The sequence below is a fragment of the Balaenoptera ricei genome, chromosome 2 (assembly GCF_028023285.1).
Source record: "Balaenoptera ricei isolate mBalRic1 chromosome 2, mBalRic1.hap2, whole genome shotgun sequence".
NCBI classification, from domain to species: domain Eukaryota; kingdom Metazoa; phylum Chordata; class Mammalia; order Artiodactyla; family Balaenopteridae; genus Balaenoptera; species Balaenoptera ricei.
In genome coordinates this window covers 119,901,246-119,918,128 of record NC_082640.1, presented here as the reverse complement: position 1 = coordinate 119,918,128, position 16,883 = coordinate 119,901,246, and the positions used below count along the sequence as shown (strand labels likewise).

The window sequence follows — 16,883 nt, the reverse complement described above, 5'->3', positions numbered from 1 at the left end:
TTAATGGTTTGTGTGTTTCATATCTGACTTAGATATCCATGAAAAATTCTGGTTATGAGTCAAATAAATGGAGGATCCCTAATAATATTTAGCTGCTATGCATAATGCCTGTTGTTTTAGGGGGTTACTGAAAATAATTTCTAGCTTGGACACTAGAAGACAGAAGAACATCAGATTTCTTTAATTTGTCTATTGTAGAATAGATCATATTCATTGATTTTCTTTTGAAAATTCTTCCCTCTATTTTATTTGGAGCTATCTAGTTGCAGAGCCTCCCAGTTACTTTGTGGAGGTTGGAGGCAAGTGCACCTATGCAATTCCTCAAGCATTTCATTCCCTAATCCAAGGATTACTAGCAACTTTTCGGGTCACTCAGTAAATGGGCCAGTGTGGAATATGTTGCTTCTAAATTCCAAAGAGGCCCACTAGGCATTGTGTCTCTTTTTCGGTTGTGCCATAACTTACCCTTAATCTTAGAAGGCACATCTCAACATGCCCTACAGTACTGAAGCCCTAGAAATTTCACTGAGGTAGAAGGTCCCTGAATTTTTGTCAGATTTATTTCCCGCCCTCTGACACACAAATGTCTTACCCATAAGTCTAGAGTAGTTTGTATTTCTTCCTCACTAGGTTCAGTCAGCATAATGTTATCAATGTAATAGACCAGAGTGATTTCTTGTGGAAAGGAAAGGTAGTCAAGATTCCTGAAAACTAAATTATGACATAGGATTAGAGAGTTGATATACCCCTAAGGCAGGACAGAGAAGTTGTATTGTTGGCCTTGCCAGCTGAAAGCAAACTGCTTCTGGTGGTCTTTATTGACAGGTATCAGAAAAAGCATTTGCCAGATCAATAGCTATATACCAGGAACCAGGGGATGTATTAATTTGCTCAAACAATGAAACCGCAACTGATATAGCCATTGCAATTTTAGTAATTATTCAGTTAAACCTAAAATAATCCACTGTCTTTTCCAAGATCCCTGTCTTCTTCACAGATCAAATAGGAAAGTTGAATGGGGATGTGGTGGGAATCACCACACCTGCATCTTTCGAGTCATTGATAGTGGTACTAATCTCTGCATTCTCTCCAGGAGTGTGGTATTGCTTTTGGTTTACTATTTTCCTAGGTAGAGGCAGTTCTAATGGCTTCCAATTGGCCTTTCCCACCATAATAGCCTTCTCACCACAGATCAGAGAACCAAAGTGGGAAATCTCTCAGCTGCTAAGTATGCTTATTCAAATTATGCATTATACAGCTGGAGAAATAACCACAGGATGGATTTGGGGACCCACTGGCCCCACTGTGAGTCAGACCTGAGCTAAAATTACATTGATCACGTGACCTCCATAAGCCCCTACTATAACTGGTGGACCACAGTGACACTTTAGGTCACCTGGAATCAGTGTCAGTTCAGAGCCAGTGTTCAGTAGGCCCGGAAAGGTCTGATTATTTCCTTTTCCCCAGCATACTGTTATCCTAGTAAAAGGCCATAGACCCCTTTGGAGGAGGACTGAAATGCAGATTAGCAGTATAAATTTCTGGCAGTGTACCAGGGTCTTTCCTTAAGAGAGCCTCCCTTGCATTTAAAGGGTTCCAGGTCTGTAAACTGGCTCAAGTCTGGGAATGGATTGAGGGGCTGTGACTCTCTCCTTTTATATTCAAGTTAGACTTTTATTCACTTAACATAGAATTTTTCTGCTTATACAGATCAAGTAAGTATTTAGTAGGCTTGCTATTTAGTTCACATTTAGGTATATACCATGATCAGCTGGTGAATACTGCTTGAGTCAGACTATTCTAATTGCTGCTTTGACTCTGCTGTCCACTGCAGTAACCATACTGACTTTTCTTTTGGCAGTTGAGTGGTGCCATTTGGACCCTGCCACTCTGGGATTCAGTTACTCTCTTGCATTTAGGCTTCCCAATTCAGTGACTGCAGTTCCCAATGTAAGGTCTGGCTTACAGAGATAAGCAAGCAACAGAGCACTTCAAGGCTGTTGGGACTCCCCTCACAAATTGATTCCTCATAGTTGTGATAAAAAGTGTGTCTTCTGGGCTATCCCAGGGTGGGTGAGTAGGTCTTAAGTGACAAATCCACTCTAACATTTCAGTCTCCCTAAGCCTTTGAATCCCTTCCTCTACAGTAAAGCAAGGTCGGTCCAGCATTTCCAACTTGCTCACTGTGGGCCACCTTTTGGTCCATGTTTTAGCCAATCAACCAACCAAATTGTTAGCTCCCTTTCTAACTCCCCAAGATGCAAAATGAAATGCAGAATCACTGCTTAGTCAGTCCATATTAATGAATTTGGCCTGATCCAACTTTATATTCCTGATACCATTATCCCACATCCTTACTATCCGTTCCCACACATGTTCTCCAAATTTCTGTCTGTACAAATTGGAAAATTCAGGTTCTTTTTTTTTTTTTTTTTTGGAATATATTGCACATCCTCATGGGTCACACTTTCTACCGCGGCCTTAGGGACCTATTGGGTCTTTAGCCTGGTTGTAGGTCTGGAAGCACAGAGGAGTGGGGGACATTCAGCATTGTCTTGCGTGGCATCTGCCTCAGGGTAGGCCATTACTCTTTCATCAGGCATGGCAGGGTTAATCCCCCTCAGATGGGGATGGAGAGGCTGCTTCTACTGGAGGTTCCACTGGGGTTGAAAAGACCTCTTCCATTGTGAGTAGAGAGGCTGCTTCCATTGGCAAAATGATTCATCAGAATTTAGGGGCTCAGGGTCTGTAGCTTCAGCAAGGGCTTTCCATGTGTCCTCATTCCACTTTTCAGGATCCCAGTGCCTTCCCAATCAGTGCCCTTTAATAGTAGACACCTTACCAGGCTGGGAGTTCAACATGCCTTGTAATTCAGCCAGCTGCAGGTTGAGATTCTGCTTTTGATTTTCAGCATTTTCAGCCCTGCAGCTATAGGAGCACACATAGAGCTTTCAGGTCATTTATGTGGCTCTTGAACTGGGAATGTGAATCCCTGAGCTCATTCTTTTCTTCTCCCACTTTGTCCACCGGTGTTAGGAGCAATGAGTTACTCTCCTTATACTTGTTAGTTTGACAAAAATGTTCAAAAGTATCATGTACACAGACACTTAGATCCTTGCTTCTTGTAAGTGGTTGTTTAGGAGTCTCCAGTGGTGATATTTTGCTTATTTCTGTTGCCAGAGGTTGCCTGATCATGAACTATCAGTGCTTTCTTTATTACTGGAAATGGAATCATTAGCATCTTTAAACATAATCAAATTAGAAAGCCAATTCCAGGAACCCCAGAACCAATTCAGAAAACTCATTCTTATAATTCTATTCCTCTAGAATCACTGTTGGTAAAATCTGTTTTAGAGGTCCCCAGAGAAACAGAACCAGTAGGATAGAGATAGAGAGGGAGATAAAGATGGAGATAGAAGTACAGTTAGAACTAGAGTGAGAGTGATAGTGAGAGCAAGAGAGAGAGAGATTGAGAATGAGAGAGATTTATTATAAGGAATCAGCTCACATGATTATGGAGGTTGGTAAATCTTAGATCTGCAGGGTTAATCAGCATGATGGAGGCTCAGGAGAGCCAGTGGTTTAGTTTCAGTCTCAGTCTGAAGGTCTGAGAGCCTGATGGTGTTGTTCTAGTCCAAAGTCCAGAAGGCTTGAGACCCAAGAAGAGCTGATGTTTCAGTTCGAGTCCAAAGGCAGAAAAAAGCCAATATCCCAGTCCTCAGACTCTCAAAAAGAACTGTTTTACTCATGGGAGGGTCAGCCTTTTTGTTCTAGTCAGCCTTCAACTGATTGAATGAGGCCCATCCACTTTAGGGAGAGCAATCTGCTTCACTCAGTCTACTGATTTAAATGTTAATCTCATCCAGAACTCTCTTCATAGAAATATCCAGAACAGTGTTGACTAAGTATCTGGGTACCCTGTGGCCCAGTCAAGTTACCACATAAAATTAATCATCATACCAGACTTCTCCCCCCCAGAAAAAGGCCTTAATCTTTAATACTAAGTATTACCACTCCAACTTGTATGTTATGTTTGTTGGGTATTTAAATCTCAATTTGTTCGTTTCCTCCTCCCCAAATTAATCATTATTATTCCTGTTATTTAATGAAGTCAGTACTTTTTTAGATTTATCTACTTTTTACCAATTTATTTGCTCACCTTCCCTTTTTTCATCTCAATCCTTCTTTACCAATTCAATATTCTTTTTCATGAAGAATATTCATTAGCAATTCCTTCAGTGATAGTCTATTGATAGTAAATACAATTCATTTTTATTTGTGAAATGCCTATTTTGATCTCATTCTTAAATGATGTTAAATGAGCACAATATATCCATTTTTATGAGAATTTAAAATTTTCTCAGCTCATCGAAGAGGGTAATTTACTTTCTTCCCTTTTTCGTATTGCTACTGAGAAACGTCTATGTCTAATTGTTGATTCTGGTCTGCCTCTTCTCTTGGCTTGGTTTAAAAATCATTTATTTGCCTTTGCTGCTTTAGAGACTGCTTGGGATTTATAAGATTTCTTGAATCTGAGGACTGGAGTGTTTTATAACTTCTGGAAAATTCTCAGCCATTCTTTTAATAGATAGGCTTTTCACCATTCTCTCTATATTCTCCCCTGAAATTACTTTTGAATATATGTGTGACTTTCTCATTTTACCTCATGTCTCTTAACCTCTCTTTTTTGTATTCTTCCATTTCCTTGGTCTCTCTGTGTTTCTTCAAATTTATCCTTCTATTCACTAATTCTATCTTTAGCCATATCTAATCCCTTTTTTAAAAATTTCAGTGACTAAATTTTTTATTTCTAAAAGTTATTTTTCATTTTTTTTCCAATTTGCCTGGTCCAATTTTTTCATTAGTAATAATTTTGCATTATGTTTTAAAATTATAGGAAACAAAACAGTTAACTGGAATCAGATATAAAGAAACTGAACATCCTTTGTGGAGAAAAGGGAACTCTTATGCACTTTTGGTGGGATTGTAAATTGGTGTAGCCACTGTGGAAAAAAGTATGGAGGTTCCTCAAAAAATTAAAAATAGGACTGTCATATGATTCAGCAATTTTACTTCTGGGTATCTATCTGAAGAAAACAAAAACACTAATTCAAAAGATAACATGCAAAGCAATGTCCGTTGCAGCATTATTTACAATAGGCAAGATATGGAAGCAATCTAAATGTCCATTAATAGAAGAATGGATAAAGAAGATGTGGTATATATATGTATAAATATATATATATGTGTGTAATATTACTCAGCCATAAAAAATGAGATTTTGCCATTTGCGACAACATGGATGGATATAGAGAATATTATGCTAATCGAAATAAGTCAGATAAAGACGAATACCATATTTTCTCACTTTTATGTGGAATCTAAAAAAACAAAACAAACAAAACAGTATGAAAAGAGACTCATAGATACAGAGAACAAATGGGTTGTTTACAGAGGGGAGGAAGGTGGGTTGGGAGCAAAATAGGGGAAGGGGATTAAGAGGTACAAACATCCAGTTATAAAATAAATAAGCCACAGGGATGTAATATACAGCAGAAGGAATATGGTCAATAATATTATAATAACTTTGTACAGGGACAGATCGTTACTAGACTTATTGTGGTGATCATTTCATAATGTAGGCAAATGTCAAATCACTCTGTAATACACCTGAAACTAACATAATATTGTACATTAACTATATTTCAATTAATTTTTTTAAATAAAAAAGAGAATGAACATTCTTAAAGCAAACACACAAGTGCCTTTTAAATTATTTTAAACAACAATGGATTTATACTATATGATGCTTTTGTAACTAGCTTTTTTATAAGAAAATTTGGAGATCTTTATATATCAGCATATATAGATAGACCTAATCTTTTTTAATTGCTGCAAAGTATTCAATTATATGCATTGTTGATAGTATTGTATTACTTTCTTAGACTTTTGAGTCCTTCCTCTATTTATTTTAGTCAGTTTAAACGTACTTATTTTTTTTAGTGTGTTTCAGTCTTATTACCTAAAGCTCCCAGGGTCTTATTCTGCTGTTTGCTATTTCTGTGGATGCAAATTTTTTATAGACGTTTTTTTCCTACCTAGGTCCCAGGTCACCTCAACAAGGTTTCTCTCATTTCACTTTGCCAGTAGATGACTTTTTCCCTAGCTACCCTTGCCCTGAGGACATAGCCCTTCATGTGTCCTGGACTTATATATGTGTCTTTGAGGGGAGGGTTTGCTAGTCCAACTCCCCAACTCAAGCAGTTCCAGTGCTTTGGTTTTTGGTCCATAATGTTCATTAAGTTCCTTTCAATAATAAGAGTGACTAATATGCCCCACCCTCTCAAGCTGCCAAACTATCAGCATCAGTTCACTAATCTGGTTTTCAATTTTCTCTTTGCTTTTAGCCCCTGGGGATTTTACAACTTCTCTGTGAGTTTGACTATGCATTTTCAACAATGTTTGTTATGTTATTATCTCATACTTATAAGTGTTTGCTGCTGAAGATTTTCAGGGTCTCTAATAGTCTGTAATGTTGCTAGACACAGAAGTCCTACTGTTTTATCACTCAGCCTTAGAAATGCCTGGGTGCTGCTTGTCTCTGAAACTCTCTAACTCTGAATTCCTTGTCTTCATGTGTTCTTATTGATATATTTAAGTAAAGTGGGGCTAATTTAGGTCTGAAAATTTGACATGGGTTAGTGATCGCCTTGTTTGAATTTCAAAGTAAAAATGAACATGCCTAATGAACAATGCCAAGGACATATCTGGCAAATATCTTTATTCTTCCTCACCTCCTTCCCTTCTCTCACACGACGAAAGCTCAAGCTCCCTGTTTCAATTTCAAGTCCAATATCAATTTTATAATTACATTCGAGGCAGTGCAAGGTAGTAGAAATAATAGTGACTACAGTGAAACAACCTGAATTATAGTTTAAGTTCTACCACTAAATTGTATGCCCTTGAATTAAATTATTCTACCTTTTAGTGCCACTGTTAATCTGTATGAAACCCTCAAGCTCTATCTATGATCATGTAATTCTAGAGCTTATTACTTCTAAGAATTACTTCTAGCCACCAAAAGTATAGAATGATTAAAAGCTGGAAGGTTTTATGTTTTTACGTTTTTTAAATTATAATTTTTAAAGGCATTCATAAAAACTGAACGAAAGGGTAATTCTTAGTTTCTGGGGTTTTCCCATAAATCAGGAGAAAGTGGTCATTAGATACATTATATTAAAATTATTGAAGGTAAGAAAATAGACTGACATGATTTCAATAGGAAAAGTCTAGGCATCCAAACATGTAAGTGTCTAGGTTACATGTAGGGCTGGAGCTAACAATTCTGACCCAGAGCATAATTGAAGGAATTAAATATAGTCACAAAGCATGTAATTAAACAACTGACTATGGTGTTTCATTCTTTGCAGTAATTCGACATTTCGTCTACAGTGTCAGTTTATCCTGTCTTCTCCCCCGTTTACTCTTACCCCTACTCACACAACCCACTGAAGCCCAGAAATAGACAGAAGTCACTAGAGAAGGTCTCAGAATCCTGACTCCCTCGATCCTAAAAGCTATTTGTAATAGTTAGGAATTATATACACATATTTCTATGGTCAGAGCACTTCCTTTAATAAAAATGCTGGGAAGGAAATTTGTAGATCTTTTTGCTCGTGGCCTTTTAGTACTTTTGACATTTCAGAGGTGAATCTCTCTTGCGATTTTGCCTACTCAAATTTATATGGGTTCCTTCTGTACTTTCACCAGCGATTAATGGGATTATTTTATCTTTAATTTTCTTTAACAGTAGTAAAGGACCTCCAAACCTGTGGTATGATTTCCTCAAAAAGCACTGATAGCATTTTTTAGACTTGCTCTCTGGAGGCCTTAGTTGATAGTAGGGAAATGTACCTCCCATAGACTTCCAGTAGATGGCAGGTACAGTATTTCAAACCTCTCATAACATGCAAAAATCCAATAGCTCAATGCATAAATATAGATTGTTATTGTGTTTTAAATCTCAAGAGCAATAAAAAGAAAGAGTAAAACTTTTGTTTATGGATCTAGTATCATATTACCATATAAGTATCTTCTTATTTTTGTCTTCTACTAAAAATACAAATGCAACAAATGAAAATATGTCTTTATCAGCGAATGCCTGCAATTCCAGATTGCAAATTAAGCATTTAAATGTTGAATAATATAATCACCATGTTATAGTTGTTAATTAAAGTGCTTAGTGAACAAAGATACATTTAGCAATTTTTAAATATAAATTTTGGGGGATGAGAAACTATTGTTTTATAGCAATTATAGTTTAATAGGCTTCCATTTTACACTTTATTTATTCAGGTTTTTTTTACAGATTCGTAGATGGCAGAAGTACAGACATAGATAGATAAATACATACATATGTACATACATACAGACAGACAGATTTCTCAATCTGTTCCTTTGTTTTCTTTGACTAATTAATCCCATAGTGTTTCCTTCAGCTTACTATAGAAATGACTCTCTACAGTGTATTTGGAAAGAAATTCCTCTCTACTATCTATGGTAAGAAACAAAGAACGTTTAAGCTGGCCCATTATAGATGGGAAATGAGCACTCGGTCAGACCATATATCACCTGATTAGTGAGACAGATGTTTGTTCTGGGAAGGATGACTGTGAAAGCTGCAAAATATTCCATTACACATTCAGATACACACTTTCATTAAAAATATGTCCAGGTGTGACACAGCTAAGGTTCCCAGGACTTTCTGAAATATTTTTGATTAACTCAGTAAAATACTTTCAAAGGATTTAAAAATAGTTTTAGCTTCAACATATATCTTGAATTCCTTATAAATTTATCATATTTGTATTATACAGAAGATGTTCAAGGTGACTTGTTTGAATGAAACTCAGCCAAAGTAGATTTTGGGCTATTTACTTGATTTTCCCAACTTTAATACTATATGTTTTACTTATTTTGTTTATTTTCTGTCCTTCCCTTGAAATTATAAGCAAAGGTTTCAAATTTTATTTTATAGTTTTATTCATTACTGAATCCACAACATTTAGAACAATGCCTGTCACTTAGTGGATACTTAGTACATAAGTGCATAAGTGTAGACTAAGTGAATGAATGGATTTACTTTATATGGTTAGGTCGCAGGATAAAAGAAAATAATGAACAGCAGTCATTCGATGAATGTTGGATTGGCTCAGTTTCCCTTTTCTCTCTCTCCTGTCTACTATAGCACACTAGAAACCTTGGAGTCATCTTTGACTCTTATTTTCCTTCATCACACTGGATTAGATCATTATTTTCAAAATCTTGTCTTCTTAACATGTGGTTCACAGATTAGCAGTGTGGGTATTACCTGGGAGATTGTTAGAAAGTCAGAATTCTGGGCCTTAGCCCAGAACTACTGAATAATAGTTTGCATTTTTAAGAAGATTCTCAGGCAATTCATGCATACAGTAAAGTTTGAGAAGTACTGATCGAAGTCTGTTTCTTCTCCCACGTCTTAGATTTTTCCCCTTTCTGTAATCACCGTCAGAGAGAAAACATCTTCCAAGTTAGTTTACTTGCCTCTGAACTGTACAGTATACCACAACCAGATTTAACTTTTTACACAAACATTTGGTCACAATACACCTCTGCTTAAGGATCTACAACTCTTCCTTTTACCTAGTTACAGGAAGTCCAGGTAACTCCTCTTCTGTAATTCATGCCTCTCCATCATCTGGCACCACCATCCCAACCCAGTATCATCTCTTATCACAATTTATTCTTCCATTGGATTTCTGCAGCTTCTACAGTCATTCCTGGCTACTTTGTCTCTTAATCTAGAACACATTTTTTTTAACCAAACTTTTTATCTAATCAAACTCTACTCATCGTTCAATGTTTAACACAAAGAACTGTGCCTCCAAGATCTTCCCTCCTTGCTAGAGCCCATATGGATTTCTCCGTTGTCTACTGCACATAATTATGCCACCTAATGCTCATTGTGGAATAAGCTGCATTGTTTTGGAGAGTTTTGTTATATGTGAAGGTCTTGTTTCCCTAATAAGATTTTAAGTTAATCAAAAGCAGAAAGTTTATCTTTTTATTTCTTTGGTATCACTCATAAGTGATTTAGAAACTTAAGTAAATGCTTATGTTCCATTTTAAACTAGTCAACTTTTAGGACTCTCTGGGTTTCCAGTAATACAAAACAAAACCAGTTGGCTTAAGCATTAAGAAGTATCTCACAGACTCAAAGGGCAGAAGTTCAGTAGAGCCGCAGAAGGTATAGGAGCTAGAGCGTGCAAAGCTGTGTAGAATTCTTTCACCACTCTCATCCCTTTTCCTTCTGCCTGGTCTGTTAATTTACACATATCTGCTTCATTCTTCTCTTCTTTCTCTCTGCGTATTTGCTGTCTCTGCTTCTCTGATCTGCATGGAAGGCAGATCACACTCACCAGTAGCTCTGTCTTTGAGCCTACATATTTCAGGACTCAAAGACATTGAGTCAGGCTCCTCTCACCCCAATCTCAAATTCCTGATTAGTCCAGCTTAGACCCATCCAGTCAATCAGTGTCAGAAAGGGAAATCATTGCTGCCAGGGCTTCAATGCTTTTGTGATTAACAGTTAATATGGAGAGAGGGGAATCATAACTTAGGAAATTATTCCAAGTTTGTACATTATAGCCAGGTAAAATAGAATCTTAGCCCATGTCTATTTAGGTCAGATGAGAAGAAAGCTTTTTTCCCTCAGCAAGTACAGAAAATATAATTAATTCAACAGTATAGCCTTCTCTTTTCTCAAAATCTTCCATGATAACTTTTGTTTAGTCATTTGATCAGTAAGATAGATGTTTCACTCTCTACTTCAACAGCGCCGTAGCAGAAGAGTTTTCCAGGAGTTATCTTGCCATCCTGCTTTTATTCAGGAAAGGCTGCATTTTTCAAAGCTCTCTAGGGTTGAAAATCTTTCAGTTCCAGTTAAGAATCTATTGTACAATGCCAGTAACCCTAAATATACACTTCTGCTACTTAAAAAACAAAGGTGGCAGAAATAGTTCTGTTCGCAAAAAATGCTGTAGGAAGATTTTTATAATCATTAGAAGTTTAAAATAGGTGAACTCTGTTCTTTCTGACTTACACACACACACACACACACACACACGCACACACACACACTGAGGTCACTGAATCTATGTGAAAACGAAACAAGAGCAGAGGTAAACCCTGAAGTGTGGACTTTTTTATTCACTAACTTTTTATTAACTAACAAACCCTAAAGTGTAGTCTTTTGACTACAGTAATTATGATTTGAAACTGTAGTCAAAAGAAATATTTGGAGATGATGAAAATGTTCTAAAATTAGATTATGGTGATGGTTATATAACTCTGTAAATATACCAAACGACACTGGATTATATGCTTTAAATGGGTGAACTTCACAGTGTAAAATTATAACTCAATAAAGCTATTAAAATACATTGCATAAGATTAAAAACCAAATTTAAAGAAACCTGAAAAGCACACGTACAATGTTGTTTAGATCACTGTTTGGACACTAAAAATGTCACTTAGTATGTGTGACTCATCATTTTGATAATGTTGTATGATTATAAGCAAAATCGTTGAGTTGGTTTTAGGTTATTGAATATTTGAATAAGGTGAATTATTAAATAAAGACTAGAGATATAGGAAAATTATAGTTGTGCCATTGTAACGGGTGGTATAAATGAAGCAATTCATTTGTAGCAAATGACTTGTAGTTTTCATTTAAGTGATATATGAATAAAGCTAAGTATAAGATTGAGGAGCAGTAGGTTGTCACTATCTGGATATTCACTTGAAGGTCGAATATCAGGGAACATTGAGCTAATCATAAGAACAAGCTCTTCAAGAAGAATTATATGCAGGTTTTTTGTGTATAAATTATCCTGAATAACCAGCTACCTTGAATTTGGTTGATTGATTATTCAGTTTTTCATTTCACTTTGCTCACATAGTGTCAACTTTGTTTCAGTAATCAGCACTCATAGACTAAGAGAAAAAGACCTTAACATTGGCACTTAACTTAATGCTTCAGTGAAGCTCTAACAAGACTGTTACACTGGGTCTCTCTCTGGATCATTAAGTAGATCATACAACCTTTAATTCCAGTTATCAGTGTAGGCAAATGAAAAATCTTGCAGACAAATGTAAAAGAAAACTAAATGTCACTCGCTGTCCTGCAAAATGTCTTCTAGTGTACAGTGTAGTGGTGCCTTGTTCTCATGCCATGTTCTTCAACTCTGTAAACCGATTTTCTGTTTTCTCATTGTTCACTGGAGATAATCCTGGATTTAGTGATTTCCTGTGCCTTCTGATAGCATAACCCCTAATTGTCACCCACTACTGCTTTCTCAGCAGGTTCCTCTACATTTTTCTTCCTTCCTCCATCACTTTGTAGAGCAAGCCATATTTACTTGTATGCTACAGCCTGTATTTCTTACATGTCTACTTTATCAGTTTCTATGGATCATGCTATCTGTCTTCATTTGTTGCTTCAATGGCCAATTCTCTGTAGTCAGTCAGTTCACTGACTGAAAGGGCCGAATTCCTCTGTGATCAAGAAAAATGTGATGCCTGTAAAAATTTATTCAAATACTGTATTTATTGAGCTATTTTTTATTGTAGCTTTATTTTTAATTGTTTAAAACTAGAACAGAAACGAAGAACCCAGTAAAACAGATAAATAAATTGTGTTATAGTCATACAATGGGATACTATACAGCAATGAAAAAGAATGTATGCCTTTCACACACAGGATCATTGTGTACAGGCATACTATTAAGTGAAAGATGATTCCATTTACATGAAGTTTTAAAAGAGTCAAAACTAAGCTATGAAGATAGAAGTAAAAGAGGTGTACTGTTTTTCCATTGGGTGATAAGGGCAAAGGGACATGAGGGATGTTTCTGGGTTGCTATTTTAATATTCTATGTTGTGATCTTGACAGAGGTTTCGCAGGTGTATCACTTTGTAAAATTCACTGAGCTGTACACTTGACTTAATATTTGTGTACTTTGTGTGTATTATATTTCTTTTTTCCTACTCTTTCTCTTTAATATTATTTCATACAAATAATAATGTTATTTTTATATTCATCAAGATGGGCCACAGAACTGTTTCAGATAGCTTTTTAGTATTAAATTTAAATTTCCTTTTTTTTAACCTTTTGACCCCCTTCACTCATTTCTCTCACCTCCCACCCCCTGTCCCCATCTGGCATCCACCAGTTATTCTCTGTATTGATGAGCTTGGTTTGTTTGTTTTAGATCCACATGTAAGAGAGATAATATGCTCTTTGTCTTACTAGATGCCTAGACCACTGCTTGGGAAACAAAGGTAAATTGCATAACCCCTACCCTCAATAAGTTCACAGTTAATTGGAGGAGATATTTACAATCAGATAATATGAAAATAAGTGTCACAACTTCTGGCTCCCAATCCCATGACTCTCTATATCCTCCTTATGCCTTTAGGTGTGAAAGTACAACCAAATACTTCTTGCCTTTAAGAGCTGTTAGTCAAAAAGCATAAAATCCCAGATGATGGGAATGTTACCACATGAGAAAATTCCTTAATCAGCTAAAAGAGCTTAGCATTCAGAACTATCCAAAGTGACTAATCAGACATTTTATCCTGTGAAAAAGCAAGTGATAAAGACAGTCATAAAACACTACTTCTAAGAACTTTGTCGGAATTAAAATAAATATCCCCCCCAAATTTGGAATAAATGGTTACTTTACTATAGTACAAATAGATATAGATGTTCTAAGTAACAGTAAAAATTTTTAATTCAATCATATGAATTTTAAAGGTAAATTTGGGGCAGAAAAATCACATAGATATCGTTTTTTAGGCGTTTAAGTAGTCTATTTTATCTGTCCCCATTATCATTGTTTGCAAATGCATTGCCTGTCTTTAGTCTTCAAAAGCATGAGCATGATATCTAGGTAATTTGGGAATGTTCTCCTTTCTCATTCAGTAAACTGTTCTAAGCCTCCAACCTGGTGGCAAGATTCCCTTCACCCTCTGACTAGTCATCTTTTACAACACAACCCAGCAGCCAAGATTGCCCTAGACAGATTCGCTCTATCATTGTAAAGAGGAAAATGCCCAAGTCTGCAGGAATCACTGCAAGGAACAAACTGGCTTACCATAAATAAAAATGCCAATTTAAAAAGGTACATAACAAAAATTGGGGGTTTTTTTTGTTCTTTTTTTAATTTTTATTTATTTATTTATTTATGGCTGCATTGGGTCTTTGTTTCTGTGCGAGGGCTTTCTCTCGTTGCGGCAAGCGGGGGCCACTCCTCATCGCGGTGCGCGGGCCTCTCACCATCGTGGCCTCTCTTGTTGTGGAGCACAGGCTCCAGACGCGCAGGCTCAGTAATTGTGGCTCACGGGCCTAGTTGCTCCGCGGCATGTGGGATCTTCCCAGACCAGGGCTCGAACCCGTGTCCCCTGCATTGGCAGGCAGATTCGCAACCACTGCACCACCAGGGAAGCCCACAAAAATTGTTTTTAAATGTCATTTTAGCATCCTTGTTTCATATAGGCCTCTGGACACACAAGTTCACATCATTTTGTGTTACTGGGTTTGTTGGAGATTTAGTGTGTCCTGATCACAAGGGCTTTTTCCAGAGTACATGTGACTGTAAGGGTTAGAGTTTTCTTTGGTAAATTTTTGCTTACTTACTAATTAATTCAATTATACATTACCTGATTCCCTATTATGTGCTTTTTATAGTTTCTACAGAATTTGCCTTGTAAGTGGTAGGCAACCTGGAAAAAAATGAATGAATTATTGAATAGAAAACATTATATCCTAACCTTCAAGAAACTGGCACATAGGGTGAAAGTACTTGTGCCCCCCCCCCCCATTCCCACCCGCTATGGCCTGATACCCTGTGCTTCTGTTCTCCCTGACCAGGCTCTAACCACCCACACAGCAACTTTGTGGGAATTAGAAAAACACACTTCTTCCTCAAGGAAAAAACACGTGTGATGGTATATTTTCTCATTTATCAATAGCAAATTTATAACATTAAATTGTTACCAAAATTGGATTTTGTTACAAATGGATTGTTAATGTTAAATGTTAGTTATGAAATATAATTATATGTGAATTATGTCTCAGTGAAAGCACTTGTAGATTTAAACTGGAAACTCAGCATACATTCTGGTGGAGTAAATGTAGATGATATTAAATGCAAAATGAAACCTTAGAATTATCTAGATTAAACCATCAGGCTTTTTTTTTTTTTTAATGTAGAGATATGCCCCCTAAGTTGTACATCTGTCAGGAAAGAAGCTCCTCTTTTAGAAGCACAGGTTACAAAAATGTTGTTAGATCAGCAAGAGTTTTCTTGAACTCACATCACCTTTGTAAGTCAAAATGGAACAATCAAGACCAACTATATAGGAACAAGCCTAATCATTTCATTTATTTACTATGATAAAAGCCAGAAAATTGCCATAAGTATACAAATTGCCCATCTCTGGATTCAGCAATTATAATGAAAAGATGCAAAAGTGAAAAATAATAAAAATGTGAATTACAACCCATTGATATGGTGCTTTTGTGCAGTGCACAACCTAAACAAAGGTGTGCTGCAGACCTGTTCCTGACATATGACTCTTTCTATATTATCAGTTTTCATATGCAATCCCCTCTATTGGAATGCCATGGCAACCTTCATAATTCTGACACAAACGTCTATTCACTTTTTGGCCAAGTCAAATTGAACCGATCTATGAGGATATTCTGGAACTTTCTCCTTCTGGTTGGTTGAGCATTGCCTATGCTTCTACAACACTTGCTTCATTTTGTATTGCAAAACACTCATCAGGTTGTTTTATGATACAGTCAGTAGTGTGCTAATAAACAAGCTCCTTGGAGGGTATGGAGAAACCCTGATTAGTAGTATTTGTTGATTTCCATGGTATAAGTACTCCCACCGTGGCCACTTTGAAGCTATCAATGGTTTAACAACTGGCTGGCAAAAATTCCCAGATGTTTAACAGTTGGCTCTCATGAGCCTGTATCAGCCCGCTCTAGCACACCAGTGGATATCATTGTTTTATATATCAGTCTCATCTACTGGATTGTGAATTCCTCAAAGCCAAGAATCCTGTATGTGTAGCTATGTAACCCTATGAGCTAATAGGGTGCTAGGTACAAGATAGATGCTTAATACATATACTGAGATGTTAGCTTACAATTGTTTTCCATCGGGGGTTCCCATTTTCTATTCCACAGTTCAAGCAATTGGTTCAGAGAATATGCTGTAGGGTAGAAAAAAGAAATAAATGCATGTGTCTGGTTTTTGTAAACAAAAAGCCTGAGCCCCAGAGAGGGGAAAGGATTTAGAGTATAGATCAAATGTTAAGACATTCTATTTGGGTAAATTTTATAAACATTTCTATGTGCTCTAATTATTGGTTAGAGTTAGTAATTGTGTCATCCAAATTTTCTATATCCTCAACTTTTTTTTCTTGATTTATCAGTTATTGGTAGAAATGTCTTAAAATTTTCATCATAGAGAATGGATTTGCCAATTTCTCCTGAAGGTTTTATCATTTAAAAAATAAACACCTTTTCAATTGTATAATGTACATAGAGGAAAGTGTACTTATTTATATCAAGCCATAGTGTTCGGCCTGATGAATTATGACAAAGAGCATACACCGAGGTTAAGAATCCCAGAAGTCCCCTTTAGGCCACTTCTTGTCACTAGCCCATCTTCTTTCCCAAACCACTATCCAAACTTCTAATATCACAAGTTAGTTCTGTTCATCTTTGAGATTCATATAAATGGAATCTGTTTTATATACTTGATTTT

The 16,883-nt window shown here is 36.4% G+C and overlaps 1 protein-coding gene across 4 annotated transcripts in view; it reads left to right on the top strand.

Moving 5' to 3' along the window:
- Positions 1-16,883, top strand: part of PRKD1 (protein kinase D1) — a 455,022-nt gene that overhangs the window by 59,046 nt on the left and 379,093 nt on the right. The gene's annotated exons all lie outside the window — the stretch shown is intronic.